The sequence below is a fragment of the Carassius carassius genome, chromosome 14 (genome assembly GCF_963082965.1).
Source record: "Carassius carassius chromosome 14, fCarCar2.1, whole genome shotgun sequence".
Classification (NCBI taxonomy): Eukaryota; Metazoa; Chordata; class Actinopteri; order Cypriniformes; family Cyprinidae; genus Carassius; species Carassius carassius.
In genome coordinates, this window is record NC_081768.1 from 11114888 (window position 1) to 11123081 (window position 8194).

An 8194-nucleotide genomic window follows, 5' to 3' on the forward strand; every position below is an offset into this window, starting at 1 on the left:
ATTCAGGCTAACAATTTTTACCTATCATGTGTTCCCGGGGAATCAAACCCCCAACCTTGCGCTTACTTGCTTGCTAACGCAATGCTCTACCACTTGAGCTACAGGAACACTATATTTGCATAATATATATATATCTATACACACACACACACACAAAGTCATGGCCAAACATATCGGCACCCTTGGTAAATATGATCAAAAAAGGCTGTGAAAATTAATCTGCATTTGTTAATCCTTTTGATCTTTTATTAAAAAAATTCCTTTCATTGGATAATAAGAATTCAAAATGGGGGGAAATATCATTATGAAATAAATGTTTTTCTCTAATACACATTGGCCACAATTAACGGCACCCTTTTATTCAATACTTTTTGAAACCTCCATTTGCCAGTTTAACAGGTCTAAATATTCTCCTATAATGCCTGATGAGGTTGTGTGTGTGTTATATATATATATATATATATATATATATATATATATATATATATATATATATATATATATGTGTGTTTGTGAGAGAGAGAGAGAGAGAATCGTGTATCATGTTTTCCACAAGAATAAAAATTCACTTTTAATGTTCTGTTTTACAAACCCGATTCCAAAAAAGTTGGGGCACTGTACAATTTGTGTGTAAAAAAGGAATGGAATAATTTACAAATCGCATAAACTTATATTTTATTCACAATAGAATATAGATAACGTATCAAATGTTGAAAGTGAGGCATTTTGAAATATCATGACAAATATTGGCTCATTTTGGATTTCATGAGAGCTACACATTCCAAAAAAGTTGGAACAGGTAGCAATAAGAGGCTGGAAAAGTTAAATGTACATATAAGGAATGGCTGGAGGACCAATTTGCAACTTATTAGGTCAATTGGCAACATGATTGTGAATAAAAAGAGCCTCTCAGAGTGGCAGTGTCTCTCAGAAGTCAAGATGGGCAGAGGATCACCAATTCCCCCAATGCTGCGGTGAAAAATAGTGGAGAAATATCAGAGAGGAGTTTCTCAGAGAAAAACTGTGAAGAGTTTGAAGTTATCATCATCTACAGTGCATAATATCATCCAAAGATTCAGAGAATCTGAAACAATCTCTTGTGCGTAAGGGTCAAGGCCGGAAAACCATACTGGATGCCTCGATCTTCGGGCCCTTAGACAGCACTGCATAACATCCAGGAATGCTACTGTAATGGAAATCACAACATGGGCTCAGGAATACTTCCAGAAAACATTTTCGGTGAACACAATCCATCGTGCCATTCGTCGTTGCTGGCTAAAACTCAGTAGGTCAAAAAAGAAGCCATATCTAAACATGATCCAGAAGTGCAGGCGTTTTCTCTGGGCCAGGGCTCATTTAAAATGGACTGTGGCAAAGTGGAAAACTGTTCTGTGGTCAGACCAATCAAAATTTGAAGTTCTTAATGGAAAACTGGGACGCCATGTCATCTGGACTAAAGAGGACAAGGACAACCCAAGTTGTTGTCAGCGCTCAGTTCAGAAGCCTGGATCTCTGATGGTATGGGGTTACATGAGTGCGTGTGGCATGGGCAGCTTACACATCTGGAAAGGCACCATCAATGCTGAAAGGTATATCCAAGGTCTAGAACAACATATGCTCCCATCCAGACGTCGTCTCTTTCAGGGAAGACCTTGCATTTTGCAACATGACAATGCCAGACCACATACTGCATCAATTACAACATCATAGCTGTGTAGAAGAAGGATCCGGGTACTGAAATGGCCAGCCTGCAGTCCAGGTCTTTCACCCATAGAAAACATTTGGCACATCATAAAGAGGAAGATGCGACAAAGAAGACCTAAGACAGTTGAGCAACTAGAAGCCTGTATTAGGCAAGAATGGGACAACATTCCTATTCCTAAACTTGAGCAACTTGTCTCCTCAGTCCCCAGACTTTTGCAGACTGTTATAAAAAGAAAAGGGGATGCCACACAGTGGTAAACATGGCCTTGTCCCAACTTTTTTTAAATGTGTTGATGCCATGAAATTTAAAATCAACTTATTTTTCCCTTAAAAAGACACATTTTCTCAGTTTAAACATTTGATATGTCATCTATGTTGTATTCTGGATAAAACATTGAAATTTGAAACTTCCGCATCATTACATTCTGTTTTTAGTCATAATTTGTACAGTGTCCCAACTTTTTTGGAATCTGGTTTGTACACTGAAATTAATTACAGGGACACAAAACTTTCCAAGGTAGTTTAAATGTACATTTACCATTGTTCTTCTTTCTCTCAGATATGCATTAAAACTATTCCAAAGGTGGGCTTAATCTGTCAGGTACTCGTGCAGCTGCCACATGTATTCCAGATGTTCCAATCTGACAGCTTCATGGACTAGGATGCCAGGTACAGATGCCTGCTGCTTCTCATTCTGAGCACCAGAGGGCAGCAGTGTTAAGTCTGCACAAAGGGAGAGAAAATCTTTTTATAACTATGAAATAATTTAAGTAACTGGTACATTTTAGAGTAATTTTTTACTGAAACTCATATTGTAACGTGCACAAGAAATTGTGAGTACCATGCTACCATTGTTTGTGGACTGAAAGCTGTGTATACAAGTTCATACTGAATTTCCATGACTACTGCATTAACAAAATATGATATTTTGAAACAATCACATTCAGATGACTGCACACTGTCAGCCTATAATGTTTGAGTTGTCTGCAAATATTTAAACTACATTATCCTTTAGGTTTCCGATTCTTTGTGGATAAGATCCTGCCCCATTACAGACACTCTTGTCATGTTGCACACTTTCATCTATTTGCCATCATGTTTGTATTTTGTTCGCCTGCGAAACTACCTGAAGGAGGACATCAGTTTCTCTAGTGTGAGCAAAGATCAGAGGTGTCTCGAGCACGACATTTCTTCCAGAAAGGAGAAAAACAGTTTATGCTCTCCTCTGAGAGATTCCACTTCTAAAAGAGGTGTGTGTTTTGTACATGTATTATCATTTGCATACTTTATATACCATTCAAAAGTTTGGATTCACTTTTGTTAAGCAAGGATGCATTAAAGGTATAGTTCACCCAAAAATGAAATATTTGTCATGTTTACTCATCACCCTCATTTCATTCCAAACCTGTATGAGTTTCTTTCTTATTTTAAACATAAAAAGATATTTTGAAGAATCTGGTAATCGAAGAGTTGATGGGTCCACATTGACTTCCATAGTGTTTCTTTCTCTATAATGAAAGTGAAATGGGACTGATAACTGTTTGGTTCTTCAGAATTCTTCCAAATATCTTTTGTGTTCAACATGAAAGAAACTTATACAGGGTTGGAACAACATGATCAACTGATCAGAAGTAAACACATTTGTAATGTTGCAAAAAAAAGGAATAATGAAAAATGCAGCTTTGCCATCACATGAATAAATTTAATTTTACCACATATTAAAACTGAAAACAGTTATTATAAATTGTAAAACTATCTGATAAAATAAGTGCCACCTTGATGAGCAGAAAAAGACTTTTCAAAAGCATAAATTAAAAAAAATCTGTAGTTTTCAACAGTACTATAGAAGTCATTAAAACATGATACAGGCCAATGACACCTACGTATATTTAATGCACAAAAAAAAAAATACTATTAATTTCCTTCGGAAAGATAATTTGTTTAAATTGACCAAACAAATATTATTGAACATTTAAATTATATTTAATAATTGTTCATTTTATTTTCAGTTACAATTTTTACGTTATTATTCATTCTCTTTTCACTTAGATATGCTATCCAGGGGATCCATAACCTTATCCTCTATGGGTTGCCCATGTACCCTTACTTCTACAGTGAAGTTTGTAATGTGCTTCAGGCTGGTGTTAGAGAGGGTGGTGGCCCTGTACTCGTGATATGACATGCACGATCTGGCTGCCATCACCGGGCCCGACCGCGCCGCTCAGATGCTGCAGTCCAAAAAAACAGTGCACCTTTTCATCACAGGAAAGGAGAAAAACGCATGAAAATCGAGTGAAATTTTCAACCTCTCAGACAAAGAAAATTTCAATCATTTGCCTGAATGTAATGTTATTCTCATGTCTTTGTGGTGTTTTTTTTTTTTTTTTTAAATAAATAAATAATGTCTTCTTTCGCTGTATTCACAGCCCAGATCTTTGGCTCCAATGTGTTTTTGTTTTGTTTTTTATTAATTCTTTTTTTTTTTTTTTTTTTTTTTTTTTTTAACCTATAAAAGGGTTAGAGAAATTCTGACCAGATCACCTGTCCCATCAGAGAAGTGTTACATTGTCACTGTGTGTTTTGTACATGTAAATTGAAGTTTATTGAATGTTGTTGTAAATTGTGTCGAGCAGCTAATGTTAATATGCACTCATACAAGAGTTCTTAGGATTAAATCTCCTTTAAAGTTGATGCTAAAATATGGCAAAAGTCATTAAAAGTTAAAACAGTTTATGCCAAATGTCACAAAAATACACAAAGTTACAGTTAAGCTCATTTTGAAAGGGAAATTGATTTAGTAATTTCACAATCACTGCCTTCAATTGTGGCTTGTTAAATGACATGAGTAAGAGTTCACCTCTAATGATCAATGCTGGAAACAACTGTGATTCATCTAATTACCTCCCATTGTGACGGTTCTGTATGAAAAGGAATGTTTCACAATTTGGTTTTAAAGTCACATTGTCTTTTAAGCTCCCCAGTGATCAGATGTGCTTTTTTTGTTTTCTTTCTTTGCTCGGTTTCTCTGTAAGTTGGAAAATGGAGCAGCTGTTTCTCTCACACACACACTCACACTCTTTCACAGATGTGCATTCTGTCTCTGTGTAGCTGGAACACGTATACACTCACATTTCATAAATAATAAAAGAAATGAGTGCCAGTTGTTTGGTTAAGGCCAGCATCTGACTATATCAAACAAAACCATTGATCCATCCAACAAATCTCCCTGTTTTTTTCCCCTGAACACACAGTCCTGCTGTGCTGCCCTTTGAATCCTCTCTTAAACTCCATTGAGATTCATCTGCTGACATCTTAATGGTCACACAGTGATGCCGCAAAACAATATTTCTGCTGAGCTAGCATATTAGTATCATCTGTATCATTATAGTTATAAATTTATCTAAATAACATTCATATGTATTGTTGGATGGATTTGAGGAAGTGCTCTGTTCAGCTGTTTCGATGAGCAGTATGTTATGAAATATTAAACGGCAGAGCTTGTGTTTGTGGTGCTTTAGCTGAGGCAGTGTATTGCTGCAATGTGAACAGTAAATGAGACTGTAATGTTTGCACGTGGGACGTGTGCGTCCCTACCTCTGCATCTGTGCCCCATGGTTTTTTTTTTTTTGTTCTGTATGATTGTGTTTTTGGGCTTGTTCAAGTATGTTTCAGCTTTTTAAAATATAAAAAAATATAAAATATTTCTTGCAGGAGATCTTCATGTAATCAAATAAGAAAAGCAGTCTTTATCACTTTATTCCTCTAGTCATGGTGCAGTTTGTCACATTTTTAATCTAAATGTTAACTGAATATTTTGCATTTGTAATTTCAGAATTGTAAGAAATAGATGACCTGTGAAAACTGACAGACCTGACCAGTGAAGGTGACCTTTCTCTCAATTACACACACGTTTGTTCTCCATTTGTGTGGAACACTCCATCGCTCTTTCTCTTGTGTGTCCAGCCTCTCATGGTTATTGGAGTGTGGGTAGTCTGTTGCCTTGGAAACCCCTCTGTGCTCCCATCATGACTCTTGTGTGTGTGTGTGTGTGTGTGTGTGTTTGTGTGTGTGTGTGTGTGTGTGTGTGTGTGTGTGTGTGTGTGTGTGTGTGTGTGTGTGTGTGTGTGTGTGTGTGTGCGCGTGCGCGTGCGTGTGTGTGTGTGTGTGTGTGTGTGTGTGTGTGTTGGGAGACAGCGAGAGTTCTGAACTGTGTTTTGGAGCTCTACCCATCAGGTGGTAGCAGGTATCAGGAGCACTTTTTCTTTTCACCTGTACTTGCACTGGGGCCTTTAATCACATATTGCATTCTGCATTATACAACAATTTTCATTGGCCAAACAGCATTTGAATAATACTGATGTAACAATGCAACATCAACATATTATTTTTCTACACATTTTGTGTCACTAATCTTTTCTGTGCTTGTATGTTCCAGGCCAGTGTTTTTATTAACTAGAACTAAAACTATTAAAATATTTTTGTTAATTGAAATTAAGCTGAAATATATAAATATCAGTTGATAAAACTAAAGTACTTCATTGATATGCCAGTCGGTGGCCAATAACTGTCTTGAAGTGAATCGCTAATTGTTCACTCATCCGATTCCTTAAAAAACAAAGGCTGAATGTGGAATAGCATACTATTACTACTATGTAATCCATACTGTTACTACTGTTAATATTACTGTATCCATACAATTCTAAATTCAGCCTGAATTATTCTGGAACAAAAAAAGTGATTGTCTTTATGAGTCACTGAATCACACAACTGATTCTTAAAAAATATTAATTAATTCTGGAACGCTGTTTTTCTGGAAAATGCAAATTGAATAATTCTGCCGTAATTTTTGTTGGTGGAGTAAAAATACACAAAGCAACCGGAGTTTCTAAAATATAAGTAGCTCAATATTAACTTATTGTTAATTAAACTGTTATAAAATAATTTTGGTCTGAATATTTGACGGTCATGGCATGATCATTTTCTGTTATTAGCAGCTAATGGAAAGTTCCAACTAAGCTAATCAGCATAAATAATGGACTATTTTGAGCTGTCTTGGTGGTATTTATGATCAGGTGGTGTTTACAGCTCCTGGGTAAAATGATAGTCACTTAAGGTTTTCTCCGTTAGAAAGCTTTCCGAAGTGAAGCTGTCTGGCTGGGGAGAAACTGACAATTCTTTCTTCTGATAGGTTATCATTTTCCCAGAAGAACTCAAGCAGCTTGTCTCACAGACAGAAACAGGCATGGTTAGGAGGCACATCCCTTGCTGGATTACAAGCAGGTTCTGTGCCCAAAAAAAGCAAAGATCAGATTGTTCCTACACTCAAAACTTACATACAAGGAAGTGAATATCCATGCAAGTTCATTATAAGATGATTGAAGATACTTCACCTCATCTCATTAAAAGAGAAGACCAAAGAGTTATTTATTATTATTATTTTTTTAATGATTATTATTTTTTTCTTCTTTGTTTTTAGGACAGATCAATCTTCCTCTTCATCTCTTCGTGAAACTGAAAGGGTTAATGGATGTCTGAGTGTTTCTATGACAACACAGATGAGACTGATGAGCACAACCGTTTGGAAGAGGCTCTCAGTTCAGAATCCAAAAATAACCACACACAAAACAAGCCTAAAGAGATGGCAAGGGAGGAAGAGGAGGTCAATTATTGATAAAGAAAATTCTGCCCAGACATCCAATCCAGCCCAGTCAGTTAACCTCTGCACACCGACTGCAATTCAGATGAAAGTTTCATACTAAAATAGACCATGATGCTTAACTGCATACAGCTCAGCATTTACTTAATGCACAAAGACAGATGCATTAAATGTTCATATGACGTTGCTAAAAATAAAATTATTGTGAAATTGGGTGTAATGAAATGTGTTTATGCAGTTTAAGGTTCAAAAAACATTATTTTTCACATACTGTAGATTAATGTTTCTCCTCTGTGCCCCGCCTTTCTGAAATGCGCTGATTTTTACAAAGCTCGTAGTTCTGAAAAGCGAGGTCTATGCTGATTGGCCAGATATCCAATGAGTTGCGATTGGCCGAATACCTCAAGCTTGTGACGCAAATGTTACACCCCTTACCATATTCTGATGCCATATCCCGACGCGATGACACAAAAATAATAAAAGCCATTACAAACGAGGCATTTGTTGCAACCAGTGGGGACATAATTACTGATTATAATGAATTATACTGTCTTTTTATGCTTTGTGTTTTATGCCGTGTAAACTTAAAACCATGTCTGGATTTGCGATCGGAGAAATGACAAACAACAAGCACTACTCTACACTGCTCAAAACTATCATTTGAATCATCGGAGGCAAATATGAAAATGAAAATATGAAAACGTACTTACAGGCTGTGAGTCAGAAGCACCAGACTGTCCTTGCAAAGTTGGAATTGCCAACTTTTATAAAGAATATCTCTGGGTCTGAGACTTATCTTTTCTCGAACAGCTTGTAACTCTCCAAAGAGAATGG

General features: G+C 36.4%; 2 long non-coding RNA genes across 2 annotated transcripts; both read left to right on the top strand.

The window, feature by feature from the left end:
- Positions 1-2269: 2269 nt before the first annotated feature.
- On the top strand, positions 2270-4134 carry LOC132156942 (uncharacterized). The gene is made up of 2 exons (XR_009437509.1): positions 2270-2954; positions 3754-4134. It is a non-coding gene; the product is annotated as an uncharacterized LOC132156942 (long non-coding RNA).
- Positions 4135-4189: 55 nt separating this feature from the next.
- Positions 4190-7854, top strand: LOC132156943 (uncharacterized). Its single transcript, XR_009437510.1, has 2 exons — positions 4190-5587; positions 7181-7854. It is a non-coding gene; the product is annotated as an uncharacterized LOC132156943 (long non-coding RNA).
- The last annotated feature ends 340 nt before the right edge of the window (positions 7855-8194 follow it).